Here is an 18,262-nt window from a genome sequence, read left to right on the forward strand (position 1 = left end):
GGAAGCTGGGCAAGAGCAACTCCTGTTTTGTTCTTTGTTTATGTTCCAGAAAGGAGATAGAGTTGGGGTCCTCCAAATGGATAGGCTTGATTACCTTTACCTGTGACGCTCTGACTTCCTTCATTCGTTAGACTGATATGTCTTAGGGAAGCTTGTCTGCCCCTCCTCCTTCCACCCTTTCCTTCTCTTCTTCAACTGTCCGAGAGAGGGGAGACACCTTTGTCTCTGCTCTCTCTCTCCTGAGCCATGAGGAGGACTCCCAAGCTTGGACGTTGCACCTCCAACTTAGTTAGAACTAGGTATGCGTTTCTATCTACTATGTATTTCTATAAATAAAGAAGCTTTTATTATTTTACTGTGTCTTAAATCTCAGTGATCTCAATGCAGGGTAAAAGCCTGCATTCTTAGGTAAACGCATACACTGGCACACACGCACACACGCATTTCAGACCGCTGCATTCTCTGTTAACAAATATATAAATTTACACAACAACAAAAAGGAGGAACCTGGAAACTACAGACCATTCAGCCTGACATCAATCCCTGGAGCAGATTATAAAGCCGTCAATTTGTAAACACCTTGAAAACAATGCAATGATTACTAGAAGCCAACAAGGAGTTATTAAGAACAAATCCTGCCAGACTAATTTTATCTCATTTTCTGATCGGGTAACCTCCCTGGTAGACTGTGGGAATGCTATGGACATAATACAGTAACCATTTGTGTTTTTTAAGATATCTTCAAAGCTTTTTTAAAAATGTTTTTAAAGATGTTTTCTTTTAATGTATTTTAAAGTCTGTTTTTATGATGTTTTAAAGTGTTTTTAGTGCTTTTGTTTGCCACCCTGGGCTTCTGCTGGAAGGAAGGGCGGGATATAAATAAATAAATAAATAAATATTGACTTTAGCAAAGCTTTTGACAAAGCCCCATGATATTCTGATTAGCAAGCTAGCTGAATGTGGGCTGAATAGAACAACTATCAGGTAGATCTCAGTTGGCTACAGAATCTTACTCAAAGACTGTTTATCAATTGTTCCTTCTCAAACTAGGGGGAGGTAATGAGTGGGATACTGCAGTGCTCAGTCCTGGGCCCAGTGCTTTTCAACATTTTTGTTAATGATTTGGATGAGGAGGTGCAGGGAATGCTTATCAAATTTGCAGATGATACAAAATTGGGAGGGATAGCTAATACCTTGGAAGTCAGAAAAAAAAATCAAAGGGATCTTGATAGGCTGGAGCATTGGGCTGGAAACAACAGAATTAAATTGTAACAGGAATAAGTGCAAAGTTCTACACCTAGGAAAAAGAAACCAAATGCACAGTTATAAGATGGGGGATACTTGGCTCAGCAATACTACATGCAAGAAGGATCTTGGGATTGTTGTTGATCACAAGCTGAATAGGAGTCAACAGTGTGATGTGGCTGCAAAAAAGGCAAATGCTATTTTAGGCTGCATTAACAGAAGTATGGTTTCCAAATCGTGTGAAGTATTGCTTCCCCTCTATTCAGCACTGGTTAGGCCTCATCTTGAGTCCAGTTCTGAATACCACACTTTAAGAAGGATGCAGACAAAATGGAACAGGTTCAGAGGAGGGCAATGAGCAACAAGGATTATCGGGGCTGGAAACAAAACCCTATGAGGAGAGATTGAAAGAACTGGGCATGTTTAGCCTGGAGAAGAGAAGACTGAGGGGAGATATGATAGCACTGTTCAAGTACATGAAAGGTTGTCACATAGAGGAGGGCCAGGATCTTCTTCTCGATCATCCCAGAATGCAGGATGCGGAATAATGAGCTCAAGTTACAGGAAGCCAGATTTCAGCTGAACATCAGGAAAAACTTCCTAACTGTTAGAGCAGTACGACAATGGAACCAATTACTTAGGGAGGTAGTAGGCTCTCCAACACTAGAAGCATTCAAGAGGCAGGTGGACAGCCACCTGTTGGGTAGGCTTTACGTTGGATTCCTGTGTTGAGCAGGGGGTTGGACTCGATGGCCTTATAGGCCCCTTCCAACTCTATGATTTTATGATTCAAGGAGATACACTTGTTTTATTAACACTGTGTCACAGCAATTGAGATTCCATGGGGGCCTGGTGGCAAGCCCTACCAGAGAAATACTGACTTCGAAATGCCCATTTCTATACCATTCTGCTGTGGATAAGAATTTACGTTTTCACATCTACAGGACAATAATAATGTGAGGTGTTTTCACACACTATCGCCCCAATTTCTCTTTAATCTTTATAAGGAAGTAAGTGTCATTTAATAGAGTGGGATTATAGTGACTCTCTAGTAAGTGGGGTATGACTGTGGCAAAAAACTACAACCTTACATTCATCTTCCGGGGAAGCCCTGGTGGCATTTACATCCTAGTAAACACAGGATCAGGCTCCAAAGCTATGCACATTTCCAACTGAATAAATACTGAGAAAGCAAAAGCCAGCATGGTTGGAAGATACAGTTCTCAAGGAAAGAACAATGATTGGCCCATCCAGCTCAGTGTCTACACTAGTGGCAGCCCTCCAAGGTTTTCCCAATCCTACCAAAACAGGGATTGAACCTGCGATTTTTTGCATGCAAAGTGCATGCTCTATGACTGAGCTACAGCCACTCCCATCTTGTGGTCATCAAATATTTTCTCATTTAAAAAGTAGTTTATGAAGTTTTCACAGTAAAAACACAATGGGGGGGGAACACAACTAAAAAAACCCAGCAGTAGGCAAAGTTGACTAGTGAGCGCCACTAGCATACTCTATGTCACAGTAAGGCATGCATAATTGCATAGGATGGCTTTGAAATATATATTCAATGTGCCACAGAACTCTGTATACATCATATGAAAGTACCACATAGTGATACTTTACCTGGTTAGTAAGCAGAGGAGGAGCAAATTAATTATAACATTTATTTCCCTGCCCGCTCCATGTATTCTAATCTGGTATGGATGTTCTTATGATTTCAAAGTCGAAACATGCTTCTCATGTCCAGACCCAAGAAACTGGGCATCCAGGAACAGTTCCATCTTTTTAACCTGAGACTGCATAAAGCCAACGTGACCAATCCACATACAAAGTGTCTCCCCACCCCACCCCACCCCCATTACTGTTTTAAATCTGGATTGCCATAAGAACTTGGTGCAGCTAAAAAGCACTAATGGGCAACCAGGACTCTTCCGCTGCCTTAGAATTGTTACCTTCTTTTAAATAAAGGCTCCATGTGCCTGTAACGGCCACATGACACTTATAAAATCATTGCCTGCTTTATTTACATTATTGCATCTCAAGCCAGAGGAATATTCAGCTATAGAATTTCTGTCTGCCATAGAGTGGCATTTGTATTACAAACACAACATTACATAAACCTCAAAGACTAAACTTTTCTGTGCCCCAATGCTGATTGCAATGTAAAATGAATGGGTGCCTTTTCTGACCAAAATTAGATTAGGAAAATTGTCAATTGCTTTTGTGAGCTATGTTTGAGCCATAACAAGGGTATTAAGCAGTATATAAATAGTTGAAATTATTTTATTTATTAATTATTTGATTTATATCCCGCCCTTCCTCTCAGTAGGAGCCCAGGGCAACACCTACTGAAATCAATAACATTTATCTCTTTGTACCACTTCAAGCACTGTTAGTAGCCATTCCTTAATGGTCTGTACAGCTACATATCAATATGCTTTTTGCCACTGTAAGAAGATTAATAAGTAACATTTTAGTCATTCTGTTAACGTTCATCCTCTGAGTAATTCAACAGTGTATTTCAATGTCACCTCTATTGTTTGATAAATAATTTGGAACTATCTGGCATGAGTATAGTTGAATCTTAGGGCAGCTGTACAAAACCTGATAGATGCCTGCTTTTGGAGAAGCATAATAGCCTTGACAGAAAAAAAAAAGTGGCAGCCTTAACTATGGTTCTTCTTCTGCTCCCTTCTCCAGCCATGGCTTACCACTCCTACCCACTGAAGCGGCTGTCAAAGCACAAGGGACAAGACAGGACAGGACAGTTTGGGATTTTTTCTGGCCATTTAGGAAGGCTGGTAGGCAGACTAGAATAGCAATCTGCTTGTCACAGCAAGTGCAGCTTTCACAAGGGTAACATCATCATCAGCTATTCATATTTTATTTTACTTTAATCCTGCTCTTTGTTCAGGAACTTCAGAGCAACTTTCAGCAGGGCTGCTAGGTAGCACTCTCCCAGCCACATATACGCACCATGCTGAGACTTGCTTAGCTTTAACAATGAATCAAGATCTCTCTCTGGTCATGTGCTGGGCAACATTAATTTTATTTTTTAAACTCAGAGGTAAAGCTATTCCTGAATGCAAATGAATGTTTGTACAGATTGCTTTGCAGCTAATCTTTACTCAGAAGTAAATGCCTATTGAATTCAATGGCCCTTACTTTCAAAGAGTAATTGCAGCCTCAAGGTGATAATTGGATTGTGTACACACATTGAACCAGATGTAAAATCAGCCATATAGCTGCTGTTAAAAGAAAAGAAAAAAGTCAGCAAAGAGATGTTTTAGTTTCTCTGATCTTTTTTTAAAAATTGAACTGTCTGTCATGTTTGTCACATCATGTTGCCAGTTAGCGAGGCCTTATTGAAAAAACTACAATAGCCTTTATTTTCTCACTTAAAGCATCAATGGAAGGAGATTGCGCTTTTCTCATTCTTTATAGGAATCGGCCTTGGATGACCCTGGAAGTCTTATGCGCTTGCTTTACTAGCAGGTATACTCCTACTGACACCAATGGGTATGAGATTACCAATCATTCTAGAAGACAGATTCAGCCTGCAGTTCTATACACCTCGCTGAGAGCAAGTCCCATTGAACTCAGCAAGGCCAGCTCTAGGTTTAAGGAGTTCTTGAATAAAGTACACCACCCTCTGGTTGGCCCCTTCCTCTCAGTGAACTCTCATGACATTGGTAAGTAGGCAGACAGCAGATGTTTGAGAGCTGCCATTTAAATTCCCTACAATACCTCAGAGTAATGCTGCGCTGGAGATATTGTGGGAAATTTAAATTGTAGCTTGACTCATCTACTAGAAGCACCGGGTTAGAAAAATGCTGGGCCCTTTCAAAACATTGGGGCCTTGTCAGCTGCCCAAGTGTGCCAGGTGGTGATGTCAGCATTTGTTGTGGTCATTTATTTATACCTCAAAACAACTATAGCCATTTTATCAGCACAGGTCAAACAGTCTTTTGTTTTTTGAGCAAAGGGATTTCAATCTTTGACATCTAGGGATAGGCCATAATTCCCCAGAATATAATTTTCTGGTAAATTGTTGAAAATATTTTTTCGGCTCCCTCCAAACTGTTGGAGAATTTCACACACACACCTCAAAATAATATTCAGTTAAATCTCCCCCCCCCAATAAATTTGGTGCAGCTATGGATCCAGTTCTAAATCACTAATTGTTAAATATTGTTGAAAGAAGAAAGGGGCTTGGCCCCTACTTCCAGTCTTCATTTCTTAACCCTTTGCTTCCTTTGTCCACCAATATGAGTAAAATAATTTCATTTACTTTTAACCAAGTCACACTTTTGTGAGATTTTTATATTTCAGCCATCCCCAAACTGTTGGAGAATTCCACCTACCCTCCAGAGAGTATTCAACAAAATCTTCTATTTCATCACCCTCATTTAAGATACAGAATTATGTGGAATCAGTTTGTTCATAGCCTGTATACCTACTTAAGCTCTTATAGCACTTTTTGATTTGTTGTGGTGGTTTTTGATTAGTTTTTAAAAATTTGTTTCATGGTTGAGCATGTCTGATGAGTTCTCCATCTTATAACCCATTTTGGGATTGATTTTAATGAAGAGCAGGGTAAAGGTGGCTCAGATAAATAATCTGCACACAGAGCCACTGAGTTGACCAAGCATGGGTACACGACACGTGCACCTGAGAAATTGTCCCATGTGGTCTGAAGCACTCCCTGAATTATAAGACTATATGAGTTGGTACAGCACCTTGTATGTGGAATGCTAAATAAGTTATGGTTGATATTGCAATTGCATCCAATTGCTTCACAAGGGTACTTGAAGCTGTACAAATAAAGATGCTCCCTTTAAAAAAAACACTAGCTTACATGGATGTGAGCACGTAACAAGTTATGCAAACAGCTTTGGAAGAAATTGGGATTATGAAAAATCTCAATTCTTTAGCAACCATTTTTCTCATTTTTCTTGCTGTGAGTGCTCAGCAAGCAACAGATGCTGCCTAAAAGAACCAGGAATTACACATTAGAAACATTTAAGAATTTGTGTCTGTTGCTTCCTGTGCTGCCAAGATGGGAACAGATGATGCCCAAAGGCGTTGCAGAGTTGGCTTAAAGCACAGAGAAATTAGTGGCAATGTAGTTTGGGTACAGGCTAACAGTGCAATTTGATTATCTCAGCTATACTAGCTTGAGACTAAAATCCTATCACATTTACCTGGGAGTAATTCAGTGAGACTTGCCTCCAAGTATAAACATGGTAAAGAAATGTGCAGCAAGATGCACTGGCAAAACTCTCAGAAAACATTTGATACGATATATTGCATTAATCCAACATCTATTGATAAAGGTTAGGCATGTAAGCTTTTGAGTTACACAGTATTCTTCACCAGAAGTCCCACCCACCTCCAAGAGGTTCTGCCAAGCTTTAGGGGATCCTCGGCAAAATGTCCTCTGCCCCTATCCACCAACTGCTGCACCACTTTTTCTTCCCCATCATATCACTGCTGGTAAGAAAGGGGGTGGGAAGATAATCAGTGGCATTCTTTGTTTACTAGTAGCGGTGGTCATGGAATTACTCGTGTGGTACTGCATTGCAAGTATGTGTGACTGAAGGAAAAACACTCTACATCCTTGGAGGCACTCATTAAAGGGGACCTCTTACTTTGGGTATGCAATAAACAAAGGTATAATCTTCTTATGGCTCCACCAGACTGGTGTTTCTTTGCAGGAATATTCTGTAACATGTCACTGATGCAATAATAAATAACACAATAGTGGTGGATTTATACTGGAGTAAATCACTCTGCATTATTAGTTGTTTTGCAATGCTTCACGGTACTGCATTATTGCTGTCTGGAGAAGCATGCTTGTACTATAGCACAACAAAAGCAGGACAAAAAACAACCAACCAGGACACTTGCAATATGAACAGTTCCAGGATTTCAGCAGAAAGCTACAGTCATGCACAGATTGGAAACAAAGCAGTACTTCCACCCCAGAACTTTTGCAGGCACAAATGGTTCTGAAGGCATGAGAGTATATAACTGGCCGGATAACATCATGAGCACCAATACTGTAATCATGAATGCAAAATAAAGATGTCTGGAGGGGCCCTTATACAGCAATATCTACATAGGTAATAAACATAAAGGTAATCTTTCTCACATATTACTGACACCATTTATCCCAGTAGCACTAAATGAACTGCTTTGCAATGTCTCAAAAAGAATGCAAGTACCTTTTAATTTTTTAGCTAACAGAGGTGGTGGGATGCTACTAGGTACTGGTGGAAGGCAATAGAAGGGTAGTAAGAAATCCTTGAAAAAATATATCTTGAGACAGGAAAGGATCACATTGCAATGGTATGCAATTTTTGTGTTTCACAGGTAGAATTTCATTTGTAAAACAAACATGTTTTTGAAGAGAATCTGGAGTAGGAGCTATAAAGAAGGAAAACCAGGCAGGGAGCAGGCTTCCCAGCAATAGCACTTGATGACAATTATTAAGCATACATTTTATTTATTTAGGCTGCAATCCTATACCTGCTAACCTAAGAGAAAGTCCCATTGAACTCAATGGGACCTCCTTCTGTATAAGATTGTGCGGATAGTGTTACTGATACTTATTTCCTTTCCCCTTCCTCTCCTACCTTAAAGCCCAAATAGGAAACTCGGTTATTTAAACACACACATACTCTTTTGGCAGTGCTAAACATTCAGTGGGAAACCTTACATCTATGCAAAGCTTCAGGAGGCTGTTTGGATATGCAAATCTTGGGGCTGGTTGACAGCTGAGCTACTCGATCTCAAGACACATCGTTCTATTCGCTTGCATTTTACCACAGAAATATCTGATGAATTTTGTGCAACTCAAAGTTTCCATCCTTATCTTATCTGACATGGAAGACTGTCCACATGGAACATCAAAGGACATGGGAGGTGGGGGGGAAGAGAAGGGTGGGCAGTTTCACCATAGGAGAATGACATTTTCAGTCCTTTTCAGCCTTAAGTATTAATGGCAGCTTGAAGTGACAGCAGTACTTATTGCCCACATATTTTGTTGGGTTTTTTTACATCCCATCAAACTACGACAGAGGTATGTGCCTAGGTGTGGTTGATCATTGCACTGCCTGTTATAGAGAGGATAGTGGTACAGCTATTGTAAGGTCAACCCCCAGAGGGCCTCCACTCCAGCAAAGGAGGTACAAGTCACAAGGCTAGAAACTGGGAAGATGGTCAGCACAGTCGGAGCTTGGAAGAATCCTGTTGTTTAATGAGGTAGTTGTGTTCCGTAAAATAAACACAGTCATTTTAAAGGAGGGGTGGGGAGCCTGTGGCCCTATAGAATCTGCTGGACTATAATTCTCATAATTCCAGACCATTAGCTGTGCAGGTTGCGGCTGATGGGAATGAGAATCCAACATCTGGAGGACCACCTGCTCCCCACCCCTGCTTTAAATACATTCTGAATCTGTTACTGATCCCTGGCCTAGGAGGAAATACAATATCCACCCTCCCAGCCATAAGCCTTTTAATTAAAGGTAATGTGAAATTATGCAATATAAGACATGGCTGCTACACACTGAAAAAGGAGAATTAAATTTTAGTGCCTGTGCAACCTTACATGAGATGAAAAATCGTCACTGCTAAAATCCCTCTTCTGTGCAACTATTGAAGGAACAGTGGTTCTATTTTCTGTGACATCCAATCATCCAAGACCTTGGTAAGATTTAACCATGGCACAGTGTTAAATTTGTTTTCAAAAACCATGTTTCTAGTTCACAGAGGAAAGTATGGAAAAATACAAGTAGTGTCTGCTTAAGAAACTAAGGTGAGTTTGGCCGAAAATCTATTAATTGTCATGAGTAGTTGAATCCAATGCTGACTTTGGCTACAATCCTATACACACTCTTGGCAATAAGTCACAATGAGTTCAGTGGAGTTTCTTCTGAGTAGACCTGCAAAGGACTACCCTGTTAGTGTGTCTGAGGCTACTGCACATCAATGGGTAGAGATGTACTTACGTGTAAAAGAGTGCTGCCTATGCAGAGATTTCTCTGCATAAATCTTAGTTCTGCCTTTGCCTCTCCTTCCATACTCCCTCCTACCTCCAATTGTGCTAGACACTGAAAATCTTGCAAATCACAAAGACTGCAACCAGAATAAATTATGCAAATGGATACAACATTTTGCATAATTTATTCTGAAATATTAAGGTGGGAAGAAAGTGTCTTGCTATATCATTTGGAAACATGGCTAGTTGATAAAATCCCCAGCTAAATACAAATGGTGAATCAAGGGAGAAACAAAGCCAGCCTGTTTGGTTGGAGTCTGTTATAACATCATGAAACAGGCTGCAGAATCCTTCTGGTGCAGGCAATAACTCAATGTTATGCTTGCAAATATCCATGAAGCACAGGCCATTATGTGCAACGCTAGTGTTTTACAGTGCACTTGCTGTTACTGCAGCAGTGTATTTTATTCCACACTGCAGCAGAGTGGTACAAAATGACAAAAGAGGAGCCTGATCCTCCAGGTATTTTTAAATGCAAAACAGAGACCTTGGATCTTGTTCACTCTCTTACACTCTCAACACAGTGTAATTTTCACAGCTCACCAATTCTCCTCAAATACAGGCCATGTGTTGGATTCTGTAGATGGATTGTTTGATTTTGAAAGAAGTAAAGACTCTGCCAGCTCAATCACAAAATTTATCAGAGGCAGCTGGTGCCTCCAAAAAGTGGGAATTACAGATCACACTTTCTGTAGCTAAGCCATTCCTGCTATACCTTTCTTCATCTCCACCTACCCAAAGGGCTTCTCAGTTCCAGCTCTACCTATGTAAACTCTTCATATTAAGCATCCCTCTGAATTCTCAATTCATCCCTCTGCTGGTGAGAAGAAGAAGGGGCTGTGACCTTCATGTGTCCTGCTCCTAAGCTTTCCAGGAACATTTGACTGACCACTTTTAGAAGGAGAGTGCTGTGTTAAATGGTAACAAATGGTTTGCCCAAAACTGCAGAGTGAATATAAAGAAGTAGTAGTGTCTGAGCCCCAAACACCAAATCACTCCACTGGCTCCCACAACACCTGTGTGATGCCACCTCTCATACTTCCTTCAAAGCCCAGTTTTTTCATTTATCCTTCAGCGCAGTCTCTCCAGTTCTCACACTCTGCCCTAATGTAACAAAGCCTAAGCATGTGCAGATGAAGCAGTCACGTATTGCTGTTTTATCCCTGCCTATCAAACATGTCAAACTTGAGATTGTAAGGTCCTCAGGGCAGGGACCTCTTCTGCTTTGCAAAGCATCTTGCACATGGATAAAGATATTCTAATAACCATAAATTTGCTGCTGCAACATCCATTTTACAGAAAGCAAGCTAGTGAGGTAGCTGTGTGGTACCTGCGAAATGTGTCAGTGCTCACCTGTGCCAGCACTGTCAGCTGCACAGCTTCAAATATCCAGATTTATTAAGCACTTATAGTGTTTACATTTTGTGTGTGTGACTATTTATGCCCTTAGGATGGTAGCTGGCTGAATTTGGAGGATAGGTTTTGCTATTATGGTAGTGGTTCAGCAGGCTATGCACACATAAAAATAAACTGCAAGTAAAATCCACTACCAGATTGTCCAAGTTCTTCTGACTTCCTGTTTCTCCCTTGTCTTGAGTCTTGCCTTACTTCTCCATTATCACTGAAAACATTTCACACTATCTTTTCTGCATAGTGTCACTTGGATAAAACATAGTGGGTTTATTTATTTATTAAAGTATTTATAAGCCACACTTTTCACAGAATTACATCAAGACGGCTTACAACATACAAAGACACATTTAAAAACCAATAAAATATAATTAAAAATATCAATAAAAGCATCAATAAATACCACATTGATGGTGGCGGTGGTGAGAATAATGTTAAAAGGGTTGTCTACAAAATTCAGCTTTCAAGAGATGCCTGAAAGAAAGGAGGGATGATTCCTGCCAAACCTCTATTGGTAGGGAGTTCCACAGGGCAGTTTGCCACACTAAAGGCTTGGTCCCTGGTGGAGGTGAACTGAACCTCAGGGGTGTGGGGAACCACCAAAAGTGCCCCATCAGAAGATCTCAGTAATCAAGATGGAACATAGGGAGTCAGGTGGTCCTTAAGGTACTTTTGGCTGACATTGTTTAGGGCTTTGTGAATTAACACAATTACCTTGAACCTGGGCCGGTAGCAAATTGGCAACCAGTGCAGCTCTTTCAGCAGTGTGGTAACATGTTGCCAGTAATCTGCTGATATAAGCAGACTGGCCACTGGATTCTGCACTAGTTGCAGCTTCTGGACCAGATACAAGGGCAGCCCCACATAAAGCATGTTACAGTAATCAAATCTTGAGGTTACCAAGAGATGAACCACTTTGGTCAGGGTATCATAATCCAGGAATGGTCACAGTTGGTGTGCCAGCTGAAGCTGGCAAATAGTCCTTCTAGCCAGAGAGCTCACTTGAGCCTCTCGTGACAAAGATGGATCAAGGAGTACCCCAAGGCTGTGTACCTGCTCCTTCAGAGTGAGGCACCTCATCTAGGATAGGCAATTGACCTATCTCCCGAACCACCTGCCCACAAGGCCTCTGCCTTTCCAGGATTCAAGGTCAGTTTACTGACCCTAATTCAGTTCTCCCCTGCATTTCCAGGCACTAGTCCAGGGCTTGCCCAGCTTCTCCTGATTCAGATGTAATGGAGAAATAAAGCTAGGCATCATCAGTGTACTGATGGCACCTTGCTCCACAACTCCTGATAACCACCTCCAACCATTTCATATAGATGTTGAATAGTATTGGGGACAAGATAGTGTCCTGGGCACTCCATAGTGTAAGCACCAGGGGACCAAGAAGCATTCTCTCAATACTACTCTCTGGACATGACGCTGCAGTTATGAACGGAGCCACTGCAACACAGAGTGACCAGTGCCCATTCCGCAGAGCCATTCTGGAAGGATACCATGGCCATTTGTATCAAAAGCTGCTGAGAGATCAAGAATGAGGAGCAGAGTTGCATTCCCTCTGTCCTTCTCTCTATAAAGGTCATCTATCAGGGAGACCAAGGCTGATTTGGCCCCAAACCCAGGATTGAACCCAGACTGGAATGAAATAATTAGTCTCATCCAGAAATGTCTGCAGCTATTCTGCACAACCCTCTTAGCCGTCTTTCCCAGGAGAGGGTTGTGGAGTTGATTAACTTACCTCCTTGCCCAAAACTGACACTGAAAGAGTGTCACATATGTGAGAGCTCCAAACAAGCATCCTGCATCTGATTAACTTTTATTTATTCTACTTCATAATATTAGCTGTTGGTTGAGACCAATGAGCAGGGGTGTAGTCATCTGGGGTCTCAGGGGGTGTTAAACTCCTTACTTTTTTGGGAGCTGGGTCTCCAGCATCCTATGGGTTAATCAACATGAAAGGGGAGTCTATTAGCCACTGAGAAGTCTTCTAACATACTTGTTTATCCTTTCCTGCCGACTGGAGCCAATCAGAGTGAAAGGAGGCGAGTCAGCCACTGAGAAGACTCTTTTCAGTAGCTAACACACTTCCCTTTCATGCTTATTGACTCCTAGGGACATCTGTTGTGGGAGAAGGCATTAACAAGGATCTAATTCTCAACCCAGCAGCAAAATAAAGGGATGGTGGTGGCTGTGACTATCATGAAGAGACCCTGCACTTTTGAATTTGCCACTATACTACTACCAGTGAGAGGCCCTGATACAAGAGTATTGCCAGTTTGAACAACGCCCCCTCCCCACAAAGCCAGGCTCCTTCTTTCTAAGTATAAGTACTCTCAGGCAATCTGCAGCCCTTAATGAAGCAACCAGTCAGACTGCAGTTCTAAGCACCAGTGAAGTAGTGGACCAGGAACATGGGGTAGTGCAGCTCTGGCACTTTTCCATACCAGGTGCAATTACAGCATCTGCTGGAGCAGTGTTTGCCAGTGTTATAACTTTATGGAGATGGAGGACATATTTGGCCTAGCACGTTACCTCTTTATTAGCTAAGCTAGGCTCAGACTGGCCCAGAATGGACTTCATGGCTGATGAGGGATGTGAACCCAAGCATGCTTATAACTTCACCACCCTTTCCCATTATTCTGATGTTAATAAAATGGACATTATTATGATATGTACTGCTGCTCTTTGGTGTGTGGGTATCAATCAGCTGAATGCATTTTTGCATTCTCCTTGGAGGCATGCCTATGGGACTTCAAAGTCTACTACTACACTTCTGCTATGCACACCTGCCTGGGACTAAGCCCTGCTGGAACACAGCGGGGCTTATGTCTTTCTTGGTAAACATGCAAAGGGTTGCTCTGTCTGTTTGTTTCTTGTGTCTTTCCCCTACTGAATCTTGCATCTGCCCCAGGTTTTTTTTTTAATTAGGCTTTTGTCTCTAGCCTATGCCTTCCTTTACCTTGCCATTTCACCTTTGGTGAAAGCCTTTAAACAGCTTACGTCTTGCTCCAGATGAACCTTACTTGCTGATTTGGGTTCACCTGGAGCTTGTCTTCATCTTTTGTTCTTGGCATAAATATTTCAGCTGGTAAGCCATGTCTAGTTTGCCCCAGTGTGTGGCTAGGGCCTTGATCCTGTGAATATTCAGAACAACAACTACCAGAGGAAGCCTTTTCTGACCCAGCACTTGGCACCTCCACACTCATTAATTCTTATAACTGTTATTAATAGGTGCAGTTAATCCACGATCCCATAAATGTCCTGTATTTCCAGATGGTTAAAAGTATACATTTAACTGGGAATGATCTCTCAGATTAGAATAAGACTGAAATCCCATGCATACTTGCCTGGGAATTATTCTCTACAAAATCTTTAGAACTTCTGATACAACATGGATAGGATTGTGCTACGCATGACTGTTTTAATTAAATTCAGTCCCTTGCTTCTTTTTTCTTGTTGTATATATTGTATTGTCAAAGTACCATTTAACATGTGAACCTTTAATTACCACTGATATTATAAGTAGGATGTTTTTTAGAAATTACATGTTAACTATTAGATTTCCTAAGTGGGGAAGAGTCATAGCTCAGTGGTAGAGCGCATGATTTGCATGCAGAAAGGCCCAGGGGCAATCCCAGAGCTTGGAAAAGTTATTTTTTTGAACTATAACTCCCATCAGCCCAATCCAGTGGCCATGCTGGCTGGGGCTGATGGAAACTGTAGTTTTTTAAAAAGTAACTTTTCCAAGCTCTGGCCAATCCCCAGCATCTTCCAGTAGGGCCAGCAATGCACCTTGTCTGAAACCTTGGAGAGCCCATGTCTAATGCTGTGGACATTTCTGAGCTAAATGGACCAGTGGTCTGATTCAGTATGAGGCAGTTTCCTATGTTCCCAGTTCCAGCTGAGAACTATAAACCAACTTCAAGGCAAGGTCTTCTTCAGCCAGTTTTATTGGGGAAGGGGGTCATAGCTCAGTGGAACAGTATGTGCTTTGCATGCAGGAGGTTCAGTCCCTGATATCTCCAGGTAGGGCTGGGAATGTCTCTGTTTCAAGAACTGCTTGTAGTCAGTGTAGACAACACTGAGCTAAATGGACCGATGATCTGACTTGGTATAAGGCAATTTATTATGTTCCAAGTGGTAACAGGAGAAACTATGCAATAAACACACTGATAATTCCATTCATAGTTTGCTAAACCATAATTTCACAATTTCCTAGAACCCTTTATTTCCAAGGGCTCCTTTGGGCATTTTAGAAGAAAGCACTGGCAGCTTAAGAGCCATTCCCTGCATTTAAACTTCTTGGCAGCAGGGGGTGCCAGATGGCGGGGAATTTAAAAGCCAAAGCAAAGTAATATATGAATTTGTATCACCCCCTAGTTCTGCTGGTCACAGCAGTAGGAAATCATTTCAGTCAAAACGGATGGCCATGATGGAAAGGGCGGAAGAGTTTTGTAAATTAGTCCCAATCATTTGGCGGGTTAGAGAGCAGTGAATGTTCCGTAGCACAAGAGTTACTCAACTGGACAGAAGACATGTGTAAAAGAGAGAAAATGAACAGAAGTGAGTGAGGTGGTCTGTTTCCACTGCCCACCCTTCTCCCACCCTCCCACCCTCCCACCCACCCATCCATCCATAATCTTGAAGACTAGTTAGGGTTGCCACTGTTGTTCTTGACAGAACTCTTGTGGTGCATATTATTGTTGCTGTGCCTCCCTGTGAAGACAGATGACACCTGCTTAATTTCTTCTGTCAGAGGAGGCGCAGGAGCTGTGACAGGGGAAAAAAAGTTGGCAACTTCAATTTCAGTTATCAGGATGGCAAGAGTTACAACCCGGGCATGTAATATGACACTGACATGGGCAGGCAGGCGGGCATGGGAGGGGAGATAATGGATGGGAGAAACTTCTATAGGTGAATAACAGAGGTCTGAATTAATTAGAAAGTTTATTATTATTATTATTATTATTAAAGGCTCACAAGTTGTAAAAAAATAATAATTGTTATTGTTGTTGTTGTTATTTTAACTTGTTAGTCACTTGTTACACAAAAGGTCTCCAAGCAACTTAACAACTTATATAAGAACATAAGTGTACGTAAAAATACACTACCTCCTCTTCGGATACACACCTTAACTTGGTGAGGGGGTTTCAGAGTGTTGAAGAAGCTAAGAGCAATGCCGTCAGGAGTCTAGACCAAGAGGCTAGACTCCTAGCAGGGGCACCCAAGGCGGAATGGTCAAAGCTGAGACACCAGACTAAGATGCATCCAGACTCAGAGGAAGGCAATGGTAAACCACCTCTGAATATCTCTTACCACGAAAACCCTATGAACAGAGTATCCCAAATGCAACATGAGATAGTGCTAGAAGATGAGACCCCCAGGTCAGAAGGCACTCACCGAGCTACTGGGGAAGAACAAAAGACGAGTAGCGCTGTGACTAATGACGCAGCTGGGTCAAAGCCAAAAGGAAGATAAGAGGCTGATGCGCACAGATGCAAAAGGAGAGTCCGGAGTTGTACGACACACAATAGGAACATGGAATGTGAGAAGCATGAACCAGGGAAAGTTAGAAATTGTCAAGCAAGAAATGGAACGTATCAACATTACAATACTTGGTGTGAGCGAACTAAAATGGACGGGAATGGGACATTTCCAATCAGGCAACTACAAAATATATTATGCAGGAAATGAGAAATTAAGAAGAAACAGGGTTGCTTTAATAGTGAGAAGTGATGTAGCAAAAGCAATTAGGAGCTATAATGCAAGGTCTGAGCGGATAAGAGAAAAATCAACTCATTTGAAATGTGGTGCTGGAGGAGAGCTTTGCGCATACCATGGACTGCAAAAAAGACAAATAATTGAGTGTTAGAACAAATTAAACCAGAACTATCACTAGAAGCTAAAATGATGAAACTGAGGTTATCATACTTTGGACACATAGTGAGAAGACATGATTCATTAGAAAAGACAATAATGCTTGGAAAAACAGAAGGGAGTAGAAAAAGAGGAAAGCCAAACAAGAGATGGATTGATTCCATAAAGGAAGCCACAGATCTGAACTTACAAGATCTGAACAGGGTGGTTAATGACAGATGCTCTTGGAGGTCACTGATTCATAGGGTCGCCATAAGTCACAGTCGACTTGGAGGCATATAACAACAACAAAAATACACCATAAGAAAAACTCATTTTACACAAAACCACATGCAATTCATAAAAATTACACAGTAATTACTGTCACTGCAAAGCCCTTGTTAAATGCTGACATAATGAAGTTATGTATTAAAAAGATCAAACAATACAGTTTGAGACAAGGGTATCTGAAAGGACAGCGCGGCACTGGTCAAATGGGGTGGTGGTGGAAGTGAATGAGGAGGGCCCTTTATGAAATCCACAAACCACTGACCCTGCCCATTTCAGCCACATCATCTCCCTGTACCCTTCTACAACCAATAGTGAAAGAGGCTTCACAAAGGGAAGAAACTCCCCCTTTCTCTAATATGAGCAGTGCTACCTATTCTCATATAGGAACAATATAAAAACTGACAAATCACCGGGCCCGGATGGCATCCACCTGAGAGTTCTCAAAGAACTCAAATGTGAAATTGCTGATCTGCTAACTAAAATATGTAACTTGTCCCTTGGGTCCTCCTCCGTGCCTGAGGACTGGAAAGTGGCAAATGTAACGCCAATCTTCAAAAAGGGATCCAGAGGGGATCCCGGAAATTACAGGACAGTTAGCTTAACTTCTGTCCCTGGAAAACTGGTAGAAAGTATTATTAAAGCTAGATTAACTAAGCACATAGAAGAACAAGCCTTGCTGAAGCAGAGCCAGCATGGCTTCTGCAAGGGAAAGTCCTGTCTCAGTAACCTATTAGAATTCTTTGAGAGTGTCAACAAGCATATAGATAGAGGTGATCCAGTGGACATAGTGTACTTAGACTTTCAAAAAGCGTTTGACAAGGTACCTCACCAAAGACTTCTGAGGAAGCTTAGCAGTCATGGAATAAGAGGAGAGGTCCTCTTGTGGATAAGAAATTGGTTAAGAAGCAGAAAGCAGAGAGTAGGAATCAACGGACAGTTCTCCCAATGGAGGGCTGTAGAAAGTGGAGTCCCTCAAGGATCGGTATTGGGACCTGTACTTTTCAACTTGTTCATTAATGACCTAGAATTAGGAGTGAGCAGTGAAGTGGCCAAGTTTGCTGATGACACTAAATTGTTCAGGGTTGTTAAAACAAAAAGGGATTGCGAAGAGCTCCAAAAAGACCTCTCCAAACTGAGTGAATGGGCAGAAAAATGGCAAATTCAATATAAACAAGTGTAAAATTATGCATATTGGAGCAAAAAATCTGAATTTCACATATACGCTCATGGGGTCTGAACTGGCGGTGACCGACCAGGAGAGAGACCTCGGGGTTGTAGTGGACAGCACGATGAAAATGTCGACCCAGTGTGCGGCAGCTGTGAAAAAGGCAAATTCCATGCTAGCGATAATTAGGAAAGGTATTGAAAATAAAACAGCCAATATCATCATGCCGT

At 41.6% G+C, this 18,262-nt stretch overlaps 1 protein-coding gene across 1 annotated transcript in view; it reads right to left on the bottom strand.

The window, feature by feature from the left end:
* The window catches only part of RNF157 (ring finger protein 157), a 132,646-nt gene extending 123,323 nt beyond the window's left edge, over positions 1–9,323 (bottom strand). The window contains exon 1 of the mRNA XM_061616283.1: positions 9,258–9,323. The gene's annotated coding sequence lies outside the window, so the exon portion shown is untranslated. The remainder of the gene's footprint in view (positions 1–9,257) is intronic.
* Between the last annotated feature and the right edge of the window lie 8,939 nt (positions 9,324–18,262).

This window comes from Rhineura floridana, chromosome 3 (genome assembly GCF_030035675.1).
Source record: "Rhineura floridana isolate rRhiFlo1 chromosome 3, rRhiFlo1.hap2, whole genome shotgun sequence".
Lineage (NCBI taxonomy): Eukaryota > Metazoa > Chordata > Lepidosauria > Squamata > Rhineuridae > Rhineura > Rhineura floridana.